Source organism: Chenopodium album, chromosome 23 (assembly GCF_948465745.1).
Source record: "Chenopodium album chromosome 23, dcCheAlbu1.1, whole genome shotgun sequence".
NCBI classification, from domain to species: Eukaryota; Viridiplantae; Streptophyta; class Magnoliopsida; order Caryophyllales; family Amaranthaceae; genus Chenopodium; species Chenopodium album.
The window spans coordinates 15629252-15645370 of record NC_137856.1 but is presented as its reverse complement, the minus strand read 5'-3'; the positions used below and the strand labels follow the sequence as shown (position 1 = coordinate 15645370).

The 16119-nt window shown below is 40.5% G+C and overlaps 1 pseudogene; it reads right to left on the bottom strand.

Annotated features, from left to right (window-relative positions):
- The window catches only part of LOC145607085 (uncharacterized), a 41553-nt pseudogene extending 25706 nt beyond the window's left edge, over positions 1–15847 (bottom strand).
- Positions 15848–16119: the final 272 nt, after the last annotated feature.

Here is a 16119-nt window from a genome sequence, read left to right as displayed (position 1 = left end):
TGCGCATGCTAGCCACCATGCTAGGCTATACGCCCTTAGCACTCGGTTTGCTTGGGCATTCCGATGCTAGGGGTATTTTGGTCTTTTGTTGATTTATTACTATTTCTCGTCTCGTCTTTCACTATTTTTTTGACTCGACTTCCGACGCTCGGTTTCGACGCTCTAAGCTCGAATTTCCGACGTCTAAATAAATATTACTCGGTCGACTCATTAATTCCTTCCGAATTAATTCGTCGTTTCGGTTTGTTGAATGCTTGGGTGTGACCCGAAGGGTTCAGTCAAGATTAAGCTGTAACATTAATTATCCATTAATATTACTAATCGGAAGCGGCCTCCACCCAGGCATTCCGATCACTTGACCTTACTGAATATATTAGCTTTCTAATAATTCTGAACCCGCTAACGGAATAGTACACTTGTTTGAAGGACACCATTCCTTTCAATCTCCCACTTGTCCTTCCGGACAAGTGCTCATTTTGTGTACAGCCTTTTCCTATGTCGCTTAATGTCTCTTCATGAACTATAAGGTAAGATTTATTTTTGTCATCCTTATTACGTCCAGAAGTGTTTCCCGATTCCGAGTCCGACTGTCAATAAACAGATGATTTCTAAAATCCATCCGAGCACGGCCATGCATTTTACAGTCTCGCTCTACGAGAGGCCTTGTATACAACAAAGACATCTTCCCTATTTTACTAGGGGGACATTCCCAGTCTTGTAATGTAGCTCCTCTTACTGAGAGGACCTAGCCGCCCGAGTGTTGCCGTTATAATCCCCTATTACGGCAGACGTTTGACAACATCAAAGCGAACTAGTACTCAAACAAGAGAACTCACACTACTCATGGTCGAGGAAATAGGTTCCGATAGCCATAATGAGAAGTATACTTATGACAAATTTTTAATTTCTTAAAGTATTCTCATAGGTCGATCCAGTATGGTTCTAAACCAATACCTGTGCAAATGATTTATGACACTCATGTCCTCGTAGCACATGAAACGGTGCTATAAATCAGACTACACACTAATCTCAATTGGTCATTAATCGTCCATCGTTTAAATGACCTTGATTAGGGATAATTTTCGATTATAATATTCAATGTTCACTTAATAGGTGTTTCCTTACCAAGACTGGTCTTGATACCCTATTTTGAATATTCTCAGAATCGAATGGACTCATTATTTAATCCTAAACCACAATTAAATAGCATGACGGAGTAATAAAATGTTGCATGAAATTTTATATTACTCCAAAACATGAATGGTTTTCCTTAGTGTCTTACATTAACTTTTCTCAAAATTAACTAAAACACTAAACAAGGAAATCAAAGCCAGTCTCCTACATGCTTGATTCCCATTGCCTCAACGTGCTTGTTGTGCTTCACTTGAGGCAAAGGTTTAGTAAGTGGATCGGCTACATTGTCATCCGTTCCAACTTTGCAAATTCCGATTTCACCCTCTGATTTCCATTCTCGAATCATGTGAAATCGCCGCTTGACATGTTTGACCTTCTGATGTTCCCTAGGCTCTCTGGCCTCAGCAATAGCTCCATTGTTGTCACAATAGAGGGCTATTGGACCCTTTATAGAGGGTACAACATCGTTCGCCAACGAACTTACGAATCCAAACAGCCTCCTTAGCTGCTTCAGCAGCTGCCAAGTATTCGGCTTCAGTTGTAGAATCTGCAGTTGTACTCTGCTTTGCGCTCTTCCAACTAAACGCCCCTCCATTCAGACAGAACACATATCCAGATTGCGATTTGAAATCGTCTCTGTCTGTCTGGAAGCTTGCGTCGGTATAACCTTCCACAACTAAATCCTTTGTACCACCATACACCAGGAATTTATCCTTGTTCCTTTTCAGGTACTTTAGGATATTTTTGGCCGCAGTCCAATGCGCCTCTCCTGGGTCTGATTGGTAACGGCTCGTAGCACTCAAGGCATACGACACATCTGGCCTAGTACATATCATGGCATACATGATAGATCCAATAAGCGAAGCATATGGAATCTGATTCATTCTTACCCGCTCATCAGGTGTCTGTGGACACTGCTTCTTGCTTAGGGTTATGCCATGTGACATTGGCAGGTGACCTCTTTTGGCCCCCTCCATGCCAAATCGAGCTAGTACCTTATCAATATAAGTACTTTGACTCAATCCAATCATCCTTTTTGATCTATCCCTATAGATCTTGATGCCTAGTATGTACTGAGCCTCTCCCAAGTCTTTCATTGAGAAGCACTTTCCAAGCCAGGCCTTTACAGACTCTAACAACGGAATGCTGTTTCCAATGAGCAATATGTCATCGACATATAAGACTAGGGAGGCGATGTCACTCCCACTGACCTTCTTGTAAACACAAGATTCATCTGGATTCTTGATAAAACCAAACTTACTGATGGCTTCATCGAAACGCAGATTCCAACTTCTGCTTGCTTGCTCTAATCCATAAATGGACTTCTTAAGCTTACAAACTTTCCCAGCATTGTTTTGGTCGACAAAACCTTCAGGCTGTGTCATATACACAATTTCTTCCAAATAACCATTAAGGAAGGCGGTTTTGACGTCCATCTGCCATATTTCATAGTCGTAATATGCAGCAATCGCTAGGAGGATCCGAACGGATTTAAGCATTGCGACTAGTGAAAAGGTTTCATCGTAATCAATACCATGAACTTGTCTATAACCTTTTGCCACCAATCTAGCTTTGTAAATGAATACATTTCCATCTCTGTCGGTTTTCAACTTGAAAATCCACTTACATCCGATCGGTGTATAACCTTCGGGTAAGTCAACCAAGTCCCAGACTTGATTTTCAAACATGGAATCCATTTCAGATCTCATGGCCTCTTGCCATTTAGCAGAGTCGGTGCTTGCCATCGCTTGCTTGTAGGTTGCTGGTTCATCTCCATCCATAATCAGGATGTCCTGATTCTCGGTTAATACTAAACCAAGATATCTATCAGGTTGAGATCTCGGCCTCAGAGACCTACGTAGGGTAATGGATTGAGCATTTGCATTGTCGGTTCGACTTTGCACATTTTGATCATTTTGACCTGCGTCAACAGATGCTGTTTGAGCACTTTGACTGTCATAATGATTTTGTTGCTCATCCTTACGAACTTCGTCGAGTTCGATTTTCCTCCCACTTGTCATTTTGGAAAGGTGTTCCTTCTCCAAAAAGACACCATCGCGAGCAACAAACACTTTGTTCTCCGATTTGTTGTAGAAGTAATACCCTTTGGTTTCTTTTGGGTAGCCCACAAAGTAAACCTTGTCAGATTTGGGATGAAGTTTGTCAGAGATCAATTTCTTGACATATGCTTCGCATCCCCATATCTTTAGAAAAGATAACCTAGGAGGTTTCTTCGTCCATAATTCATATGGAGTCTTTTCTACAGCTTTTGATGGAGCACGGTTCAGTGTTAGTGCCGCAGTTAGAAGTGCGTGTCCCCAGAAAGAGATAGGAAGATCACTAAGACCCATTGTTGATCGTACCATGTCTAACAAGGTCCGATTTCTCCTTTCGGATACTCCGTTCCATTGTGGAGTTCCTGGAGGTGTCAATTCTGAAAGTATACCCTTTTCTTTCAGATGGTCATCGAATTCTTGGCTCAAGTATTCACCTCCTCGATCCGATCGAAGGGCTTTGATTTTCTTGCCAAGCTGATTTTCAACTTCACTCTGAAATTCTTTGAACTTTTCAAATGATTCAGATTTGTGCGACATGAGGTAGACATAGCCATATCTACTATAGTCGTCTGTGAAAGTGATGAAATATTGATGTCCATTTCTTGTGGTTGAGCTCATTGGTCCACATACATCGGTATGTATAAGACCCAATAAGTCACTTGCCCTTTCTCCCAACTTGGAGAATGGCTGTTTAATCATCTTGCCTAATAGACATCCTTCGCAATTCTCAAACGATTCTAAATCGAAAGAGTCAAGAACACCTTCTTGAAGAAGTTTCTTGATGCGTTTGATGTTAATGTGGCCAAGACGACAATGCCACAAGAAAGTCTGATTTGACTCCATGGTCTTAGCTCTTTTGGTATCATTATAAACAATTTGTCCAAAGATACAAACGTGTCATTCCATAAATATAAACAAGATGATATGTCTTGTGATCAAGTTTACAATGACGTCCAACGCCACAAGATCAAAATATGGTAGATAAAACTAAACAAGTTTTAAATCTAGACAAAATATGAGATTACAAGCTTTCTTTGAAAGATTATCTTCTTCTTCCACTTGTACTCATATCCACTTGAATAGCACCGCTCACTTTGTTCCTGAAATAGGAGCATATAGTGAGCCAATTTTCCGGTATCTAATACCTCATAAATTGCTTATGTTCAAGTGTAAATATGATACTTGAGATCGAGGTTACTTTTCCTTTCGCCTCATCTGCTAGATACATGCTACATTCTCTTTTGTAGTGTCCGGGTCTACTACAATAGAAGCAGCGCATCTTAGCTTTGTTCTTGAATTACTTCTGCTTTGGTCTCAGTGCAACCTTAGCCTTCTTGCAAGAATAGGTTTTCTGGAGCTCTTGAACAACTTCCATCAAGGAAAGTTTGTTCCGCTTGGCCGTAAGTTGCATCTTTAATGCAACATACCCCGAGTGGAGTGAGCTTAGTAGCATGAGAGCTGCTTGCTCATCTTCCACTGGTTTGCCAATTAGCTCCAGATGGGTGAATAGCCTTGTCATGTTGAGCACATGAGCTTGAAGTGGCATCCCGGGTCTAAGTCTTGCATTATAGACCTTAGCCCATACTTCTTGTCTCTCTTTGGTGAGACATCCATCTTGCGGTGGCTTGATCCTCATGTTCGAGAGTGACCTAGTCACATCTTCCACAAGTCCATCATAGTTGCCTCTGGTACTCTTGGTGACTCTCAAATTGACTACGTCTTCTAGAGCTTTGAGCATCATGTCCGGAAAATAGTTGGAGAACTTCCCCTTCCATTGTACCGGGATGGAGTTTGCCATGAGTCTGGAAACTCTTTTGCAATCCTCACTCCATTCCTCATGTGCCCCATCACTCATAATCCCCTTTGAGTAGAAACTCGGGATTTGAGTGTCCAGAATGTGCTCTAGGTAGCAATTTCGGAGGGTCTTTCGGAGTTCCTCTTCCCATTCCTTAAAGTTTACCAAGTTCAGAGAAATTGGCAACTTTTTGGGCAATTCCGGGAGCATAAGGTCGTTGTCATTAGTTGAAGACATGATTCTACAATTGGAAAAATTTGTAATGAAAAACCATTCATTATACTTAAATAAGATTGAAATCATGCATTTTAATCAAACTTATTTAAAACGTCTTATTCACACATTAAAGATTGTCCCCAATTTTGGTGAGAATAAGTCGATTCCAAGATCCAAAGAAACAAAGAGTGGTTAAGCATGCTTTGGCTTGTCTTAACACTCAATCTCCTAAGGTAAGCAACGCTTTGCTAATGGCTCCAAGCCATTCTTGGTTGAATAAATCGTCGCATCCAATGCTCTCTAAACAATTTATTCACTTTGCCACGACATGTTAGGACTCCATCACTCATATCGTTGAGTATAACCAAAACCACTTGCATACCCAGTATGCCTTACGTTCCTTGGAGAAGTAGTGATGCCTCGCTTTGGCGTAGCCCACCACTACCCTCGTTCGGTTGGTAAGTGTGTTTTGGAATGGCAAGTTTTACTCAATTTTAAGGGACCTAGGGTTTCTATGTTGGTTGATTTAAGTGAACTTAATTAAACATCTCAACATTCGAAATCCTAACCATGCATCTAACATATAATAAACATAAATATATATCGAAAACATAAATAGAGATGCATTTGGCAACTAGCATGACCCCTTGAGATCTTCAAGTCTTCAAAAGGTCTTCATTTGCAACTTCATGGCTTCGTCTTCTAAGAACCCCGTCTTCAAGACATGACCAAATAATATAATTGCTAATATCTACGATTAGGACTAATCTAAATATTAAGGTACAAAAATACTCAAACGGTTCGCAGACCATATTTAGATTTACAAAAATACATCACGGATCACAGTCCGTATTTTCTATCCTAATCGGGCCCCACTAGTTGCCATTTCATAAAACCTGTGAGAGAATTTTACATTCGATTCATCCATTCACTATCTGTGAATGGCCCATGCATTTTACAACGATCAAACAAGTAACAATGCATAAAACCGCGCGAGAACTAGTAATTAATCTAGGTGGTTAATCCAATTAACACGCCTAATTAAACTAGTCAAAGTTGTTTTAACCGGTTATGGTAATAACTAAGAGACGCTCCCACTAAATTCCGCATCCAATTTTAACTAATCCAATTAATTAAGTCGGTGAACCCAAATATTTGTCAAAATTAATTTTGCAAATGTCGCTCAAAAACCCGAGGCCTAGCCTCCAAAATTTTAATTAAATAAACAAAATAATTAAAATAATTAAAACGACAATCTAAGCAAAATTACGTATTCCATAATGTCTAAGTGCCTAGCACTAAGACTTGGAACCCAAAATTACCCTTATTTACATATTAAGCAACTCTAAAATTAACTTTAAAATAGCATCGCCTTAATAACCCGGGGTTATTGTGCCAATTATGGGATCGTACGCACCGTACAACAAGCTCGTAACATACCCATTCGCACCCCCGCAACACCAAGCATGCCCATGGGCTGCTTGTGCTCGCACACGCCACGCCCAGCCGAGCCAAGCGTAGCAGCACGCACAGCGCGCACAGCACTATGCTGCTGCTGCCTGCTGCTGGCTGGTGCGCTATGTTGCTGGCCGCGAGCAGCAGCCCATGCCCTTCCTCGCACACACAGACGCACAGCACCGCGCACCTAAGAACGAAACACCCAGCAGCCTCGGCAGCCACATATGGGTTGCGTGAGCAGCCCAGCTGGCCGAGAGCTAGCTCGGGGCTCTTAGGCCTCGTGTTGCGTGCTAATGCTTCGAAAATTATCGAATTTTGTGTGTGACATTATAAATCAATTCTAAATTAATTTTAGAATCAATTTTGAGGAAAAATGAAAAATAACAAGTCCAACTTAAATAATTCATCCAAAGCAATTAACCAAATTTATTACCAAGAATCATTCTTTAATAAAATTGGTTTAACTTGGTGTAATAAAATAAATTAGGGCATTTCTCACTATTAATTTAATCACTTTAAATTAATCTTGAGATTTTGACAAAATAAAAGGGAGTTTGAAAAATGAACATAAGTTCAATAAAGACTCCAACTTTAATACTTGTGACTCCATGAAAAATTATATCTTCCAATATGAAGATAAACCAATTTCTATCACAAGTTTTAAACTTTATGATTCCAATCAACTAAAAAATGATTAAATCAACAAAGTTTAATCAAAATTCATGGAATTTAGTAACTCAAAGTTTCAATCACTTATCATAAGTAAAGATTGAATCTTTAATACTTGGAAGCAACAAAGAACAACTATTTCATACTTAATGCAATTTATTTGCAATTATGTGAAAAATAAAACCAAACTTTCAAGCACCAATTACTACCAAGTAAGCATGCTTAAAGTGGTCTAAAATTGCATATAAAATAAGGAAAGAACCATTTACATAACCACCATAAATATGCAATCAATTTTCAAGGTTAGAAAGACTTAAAATTTTTCGTCAAAACGAAAAATCCCTCGAAAAATGCATTTCTTGTCGTTTTCTGGCAAAAAACCGAGCCAGCCTAGGCTCGGCTTGGTGCGCATGCTAGCCACCATGCTAGGCTATACGCCCTTAGCACTCGGTTTGCTTGGGCATTCCGATGCTAGGGGTATTTTGGTCTTTTGTTGATTTATAACTATTTCTCGTCTCGTCTTTCACTATTTTTTTGACTCGACTTCCGACGCTCGGTTTCGACGCTCTAAGCTCGAATTTCCGACGTCTAAATAAATATTACTCGGTCGACTCATTAATTCCTTCCGAATTAATTCGTCGTTTCGGTTTGTTGAATGCTTGGGTGTGACCCGAAGGGTTCAGTCAAGATTAAGCTGTAACATTAATTATCCATTAATATTACTGATCGGAAGCGGCCTCCACCCAGGCATTCCGATCACTTGACCTTACTGAATATATTAGCTTTCTAATAATTCTGAACCCGCTAACGGAATAGTACACTTGTTCGAAGGACACCATTCCTTTCATTTTATTTAACCAAAGATGACGAGCATTGCTTAACTAATGATGAAAATGACAAAGAAACTATTAAAACAATGGAAACACTTGAAAATAAAACACCAATAATTGAAGTTACAGAAATGGTTGATATCTCAAAAGATCCAACCATTAAAAGAGATGTAAAAATCGGAATTAAACTGAGCAAAGATGAATGAACCGATCTAATAAATCTATTTAAAGAATTTATCGATGTATTTGCTTGGTCATATGAAGATATGCCAGGCATTAATAGACAAATAGCTCAACATAAAATACCATTAATTACAGGAATGAAACCTGTAAAACAAAAGTTACGTCGAATGAAACCCGACATAGCTCCTAAACTAAAAGAAGAAGTTCAAAAACAAATAACTGCAGGTTTTATTGGGGTATACAAATACCCCGAATGGGTCGCAAATGTGGTCCCAGTTCCGAAAAAAGATGGTAGGGTTTGAATGTGTGTCGACTATCGAGATCTAAACAAGGCAACTCCAAAGGACGACTTCCCTATACCACACATCGATATTTTGGTGGATAATATAGCAAATCACGCACTTCTCTCGTTTATGGATGGATACGCAGGGTACAACCAAATTGTCATGGCCGAAGAAGACATGGAGGAAACCACATTCTTAACACCTTGGGGTACTTACTGTTACACGGTAATGGCATTCGGGTTGAAAAACGTGGGTGCTACTTACCAACGAGCAGCGACTGCCCTACTCCATGACATGATGCACAAAGAAGTGGAGGTCTATGTAGATGACATGATTGTAAAATCTAAGGACCGTCAAGGACATCAAGTAGCCTTAAGAAAATCCTTCGAAAGTTTAAGAAAATACAACATGAGGTTGAACCCCTCCAAATGTGCTTTTGGAGTAATCTCAGGAAAACTCTTGAGATATGTCATTAGCTCTAGAGGAATAGAGATAGACCTAACCACGATTAAAGAAATCATGTCCATGCCACCGCCCAAAATGGAAAAGCAAATTCGAGGATTCATTGGCCGGTTGCAATACATAAGTAGGTTCATATCCAAGTCAACCACAATATGTGAACCAATATTCAAAAAATTCAAGAAGAATGTGCCAGTCATATGGGACGATGAGTGTCAAAAAGCCTTTGATCAGCCTATCTTGCAAATCCTCCTATATTAGCTCCAGCACTTCTAGGGATACCTCCAAGGTTATATTTGACAATTACTAAAGAAACAGTGGGAGCTATGCTTGGGCAAGAGGTAGAAGACAAAGAAAATGCTATCTACTACCTAAGTAAATGGATACTCGAATATGAAACAAGCTATACACCCCTTGAGAAGTTGTGCCTCACATTGGTTTGGGCCACAACCAAGTTAAGACACTACATGCTCGTACACACTGTTTATGTAGTGTCACGAATGGATCCTCTCAAGTATTTATTCAAGAGATCAACACTTAATGGACACATTTCAAGGTGGAAAGTTTACTTAGCCTAGTTTGATATAAGGTTCATGCCTCAAAAGGCAATCAAAGGATCAGCGGTCTCGGATTTTCTAGCAGACTTCCCAATGGAAGATTTGACGCCAATAGAAGATAACAAATTTCCAGACGAGGATTTAATGATGACAGAAGATGATACATGGACCCTATACTTTAACGGAGCCTTAAACCAAAAGGGATGTGGCGTAGGAGTCCTATTAGTATCACCCAAAGAGGGACACGTTCCTCTCTCCATAAAGTTAGATTTCGACGTTACCAACAACACGGCTGAATATGAAGCATGTGTGGTAGGCCACGAAACGGCTCTATCCTTAGGTGTAAAGAAACTCCGAATTTTTGGAGATTCCTCTTTAATCATCAATCAAATCTCTAAAAGACGGAAGGTTAGGAGCGAAAGCTTAGCTCCTTACCAAACATACTTGGAGGTACTCCAAGAGGAAGAACAAGAAGAAGAAGAACCATGGTACACCGATATACTTAATTATGTCACCAAAGGAGAGTACCCTCCTCATGCTGACAAAAGGGCCTTAAGACTTTTGGCTTCCCAGTTTGTGCTAATAGGAAATGAGTTACACAAAAGGGTACCTAAAGGTCGAGCTTTATTATGTGTAGGCAAAAAGGATGCTCAAAGAGCTATGATAGTTGTCCATGAAGGAATATGTGGAACACATGTTAATGGCAAGATTCTAGTCCAAAAGATAATGCGAGTAGGATACTATTGGCCTACCTTGAATAGGGACTGTCATAAATATGTAAAAAGATGTCCTAAATGACAAATGTATGCAAATTTGCAACATGTTCCTCCATCTCTACTCTACACATACACTTTAACATGGCCTTTCTCAACATGGGGGATTGACATAATTCGAAAAATTACACCTCCCGAGACAGGTGGTCATGAATACATTTTAGTCGTAATAGATTACTTCACAAAGTGGGTTGAAGCACAATCATATGCTAAACTCACTACAAAACATGTAGCACTCTTTATTGAAAGAAACACAATTTTTCGATACGGAGTCCCGCATGAAATGATAAGTGACAATGGAACTCACTTTCAAGCCGAATGTGAAGAATTGCTACAAAAGTATGGTATTCAACATCACCATTCTTCTCCTTATAGACCTGAAGCAAATGGAGCAGTTGAGGCCGCCAATAAGAATTTAAAGACTACTATCGAAAAATTGAATGAGAATTCCAAAGATTAGCCTGACAAACTCCACTTTGCACTGTGGGGTTATCGCACCTCAATCCGAACATTAATAGGGAATACGCCATTCAACTTGGTGTATGTTAGGATGCCGTACAACCTGTGGAATTAGAAATACCTTCTCTACGCATCGTGTTAGAAAGTAAACTTGATGAAGTTGAATGGACTAGAGCACGGTATGAAGAGCTAATTCTACTTGATGAAAAACGACTAGAAGCTCTACATTATACCCAATGCTACCAGACTCGTATGGCTAGAAACTTCAACAAAAAGGTTAAGACTAGAAGTATCAAAGTTGGGGATTTGGTATTAAAGGCACTAAGAAAAAATGTTTTGGATCAAAGAGGCATGTTCAGGCCTAATTGGTCTTGACCATACATTGTCAAAACAATTCTGTCAGGAGGCGCAGCTAAAGTAACTGACATGGATGGCAATGAGTATTCAAAAATGACAAATCTTGACCAACTTAAAAAGTACAACCCATAATTACTTGAGTAAAAAACTAAAGAGAGCTACGTTTGGCCTGATTCCTTAGCAAAGGATACGTAGGCAACCTTTAAAAGGGTGCGGCCACTTTAATTTTTCAAATTCTCGCATTCCAAAATTGAAATATTTATGACTGCAAAGAAACAACACTGGCGCCAAAAAAAGCCTCTGTCGATAGGCGACATGAAGAAAATTTCGGCGACAGAATCAAAACCTGAAGCGCTAACTTTCTGCGAGTATTTGGACAAATTTGGTGCATTTGGGAAATTTTTTCGAATTCCGTACTCGAAGAAATCTTCCGAAAATAAATATTTTTAATTGTTTTCATTGCTTTAAATGTAAAGTTAATTTAAATAATAAGCTGAAATTGTATTGATCAATTAAAAATTACATTACTGATGAAATAAAGCTTAAAGAAATTAACTTAAAACAAATTCAAATTGTCTAATAAATCAAAAGAAAGGCAATGCTCTAATCTTTCTTTTCTTTCTTAATCATTTTCCAATTTTTATCCGCATCTTCTTCTTCCTCATCCACCATCATTGCTTGAAAACACCCATTAGAAGATCTACATTCTATTTTGGTAGTCTCTCCCTCCTCATGCTTCTTCTCCACCCAAACTTTCTTCTCTGTAGAGTTAACTTTTCTTTTCCCTTTGTCCTTTTTAGAACTCTTCTTTTTAAGCATAATAGGAGTCTTAAACTCACCTAGGAGTTCCTTAATAGGAGCTTTCTTGTCTCCTAGACGAGTCTTCACATTGGTCTTCTCAATTTTGACTTGGTCCTTCTCAGATCTTCCATCAAGCCATTGCTTCACACTATTGGACAAAGAGGGTGGAACCTTATGGGTAATCACTTCCCATAAAGGCCTAAGGCACCAATATCTATCAAAGCGCTCAACTTCTTGTGAAACAGGGAATTCATAAGGACGGCGGAAATCTCCCGTAGGGATGGTTTGTGCGATGCTATATTGTCTCTTAACTCTGTAGGGATAACAAAAGGTTAATTTTGATAAACTAGGGAAACGGCAAAAAGGTTGGTTATTACAACCGATCATCTTCTCAATCATCCACCATGGGACGACCCATTTTATGGAAAAATCACCAGCAGCAAACACCTTGCCCCACTCACGGCGGCCCATCTTTAAAGAAAAATGTTTCTTTCGCCGAACTAAGCAGTTGGGAGTGTACTTGTCAATATCATCAGGAGGACTAATTAATCCTAGTCTCTCCATAAGCCATACCTGTAATAAAGCACTTGATTAGTATTACAATACAAAAATAATTTTTTAATTTCTGTAATTAAGGATATTATCTTTCTACCTGTAATAAAACCGGAGAACCTCGAAGGGGTGCTTTTGGATTCTTTTTCAATTCATCTAGACCCAGCATTGTCTCTCCAACAATTAATGGCATTGGATTTCTCCCTACTTCAATTTGTTCTAAGACAGACATAATTATTGCTTGGCCCTCATTATTTTTACCACTAGTAAGGAGATATTGGCTAAGCATACAAAAGAGGAAGGCTCTTCTTATATAAACATGAAAAGATTCGGAGCGTGGTCTATCAAAATAAAAACGTGCAAATTCCTTTAAATCAATAACATTACCATGCACTATGTTTTCTTAGATCTTTACCCCTTAGATCAAAGAAACGCTCATAATCTTTATAATAATACTCAATTATCCTAGGCATTACCGCAAGATTTGTGGAGGGGAAGCCTAGAATGGCTCCAAATTCTTCCGGTAAAGGGAAAATCTCATCATAAAATAATTTAAAACAGTGAGAATTAGCATCCCAATATTCTAAGGCGGTATGAATAAAATCTATGTCAAGATGTACCCCCTTTATGCCATAAATACCCCCCATGTGAAAAAAGTCTAGCTCTTTTCTCTCTTTAGCAGTTAAAGAACGACACCACTCACGTGTGAAATCACAATTGTTTTTCTTAATTAAGGACATGATTAATTGTTAATTTGTTTAATTATTAATCAGTTCGAATTATGCAGAAAACTTCGGATCTGAGGGCTATTTATAAGTTTTTTCTTTTCAGAATTCAATTTCTGAAAGGATTCGGAAAATCAACGCTGTCGCCAAGCGACAAGTTTGTCGCGTGGCGACAAGTCTGTCGCGTGGCGATAGACTTAAACACGTGGCGCCAGTTTATTTTTAGCAGCGACAGCCACGCGCTTCGTAAACCGCGTTTTTCCTAACTCAAATTCGACTTTGATTTGACTAATCAAACCCACGTTTTTTCATCTCTATTCTTTTTTCTCTTGATTAAATTAAGTTTATTAGATTTTAGGCTTATTTTTAGTCGAGATATTTTACTTCATTTTATTTTTTCATTTTTTCCTTTTTGGGGGAGAAAGTCAGTACCCTCCATTAATAATAAAAATGATGGAATTTTTTGCGCAAAAATCACAATTATTTCACACATGTACACGCACATAAATAAAGTGAAAAATAAAATGCAAGGTATTTAATGAGTTTAATATTAATATATATACAAGTGTCTAATAGATGAGTTATATAATACAAGATACACAAAGTCCTACAAAGTCAAAATAAAAAATAAGCACATTTACAACTACGGTGCGGGAGGCCGCAAATCATGGGGTACACCCATCGCATCAAAAACGCCGTAGTACGGGGAGTGTGTCCCTCACCATCTCCCGAGCCGCCAACCGGTGGAAATCGCAACTCAGGGCCTGCCGAACTCGGCTCACCCTGATATCCAATAGATAGTGGCTGAGGCTGCAAGGGCTGCTGCGACGACGAGCCAACCTTGTACGTCCCACCACCCACGAAAGGAGCCCCTGTCATCCCTCCTCGACTAGTCGGCCCGACCGGAGCATCCTTAGGAGATGAGGTTGAATCCTCTATAGGGGCGGCCTCAGAACGACCACCTCGACCATTCAAAGTAGTCCGGGGACGCCTTGAGTCGGACCTAGTAGTCTTCCTCCTAGACTCGGGTCTCGACCGAACGCGTGGAGAAGGAATAGGCAGTCCCTGCAAGAGTAAATCAAATCAGAAAGCAAGTAAAGATAAAATAGAGAAATAATGCTAAAAATCAAAGTAATACCTCCTCAGCATCGTTGCTACGACAGGTAGCACGGTTCCGCAACCTCACGAGCTGGCTGCGAAAGGCGTCTATGCACCTCGCCATAGCTGTCACCACCTCGCGAGAAAACTGTCAAAACAACAAAGTAAGTAGCAGTATATGATCAAATACAAAAGTTAAATGTACAAACATGCTTACCTAAGTTTGGTGACGGGGAATGGAGCGCTCCACGAACCGCTCCTCCTCTGGAGCTGGCGGAATCAGCTCATCGATCGGCCCCACATTTCCTGATAGCGTATGGACATCCTCGGGGGAATGAACTCCCTAGGTTCGGCCTGATAGAGGTAAAGACAAATGGTCAGAAATCACATGGGGGCTACCTAGTAGAAAGCAAATAAGACAAAGTAAAAAGCATATTGTTGCCTCCTCCGAAAGAACAGGAGCCTGCGCTAGCAACGGCAGCAGATCATCCTCGTAGCTCTACTCGAGGAGAATGTAGGATATCCAAGCAGTACCCCAGACGATCCGCTCGCTCGGTCCCGCTGCAAGGCATCATGGAACATGTGCCGAGGTGGAGGAGTGGTGACGACGAAAATATCTGAGGAGTGCTGAATGGCCACCCTCTCTCCTAGGCAGACCACTACGTCGTATGTCCCCAGAAAATACCGACGCTCAGCAGTATATTGTACAGCTAGCACAGGTACAGTGAAGTTGGCCCAAGGTCGATAGACCGGACCAGGCTCCTACAAAACAACTATGTAAGACAAAAGCTAACTCAAGAAATGATAAATAAAAAGTAGTGTTTACGAAAACCTACTGAAAGGATCATCTCTTGAATACGGAGCACCTCAGGCGGACCTCTACGGCCTCCCCAACTAGCAGCAACAGGGAGCACGCGAGGCAAAGGTTTCGCAGGCACAAGTGAGGGGAAGTACTCGTAGAACCAGATCTACATAAATGGCAAAGGTCAGTAAAGTTTTATACTAAATCTAGAGCTAAATCTCAAAAGAGGAAAGAGATGTACCTCTACGACCCTCTAGAAGCTGGAAAGCCCAACCTCTCCAGACAAGGCCCTGTGGCGGCAAGAACGTCGCAGGCTCAATAGAAAGTCCGCATAGGCCAAGCTGGCCCATCATATGTCCCGACCAAGTGAAGGTCGCGAACAGGATCAGCACAAAGATGCGCAACCGCTGCTCGCGAGTGGTAGCATCATCCTTGAAAGCCGCAACCATTGTGCTGCGGCGAATGTATTGGGAGCTCATCTGTCCAAACTGATCCTCAGCTTGGGCCCGAATAGCGATCGGACCCAACAGCTCCAAAACGAGCGGTGAATAGACCGTAATATCGCTGTCGAATGGCAGAGGAGCATAGTGAAACTCTAGCGCCCTGATGAGACTGAAGTCAGCTAGAGTTACTGTCATGTCACCCCAGGGAAAGTGAAAACTGTTGGTGGTGTCCCAAAAGCACTCCACCAAAGCTTGGACGACGAGGTTACCCCCATCGTATGAAAGCATGGCCCGGGTGGCCAGAAGAAGAGGAGTGAACCCACATTACTCCCAAAGCTGCCGTAAACCCTCATCTCTACTGATGAAGGTGTCTTAGAGCATGCCGATGGTTGAGTTACCCGAGCCGTGGCTACAGGTCCTCCCACTCGCAAGACCGCGTCGGACTCGCTCCGACAAATGGTGCACTG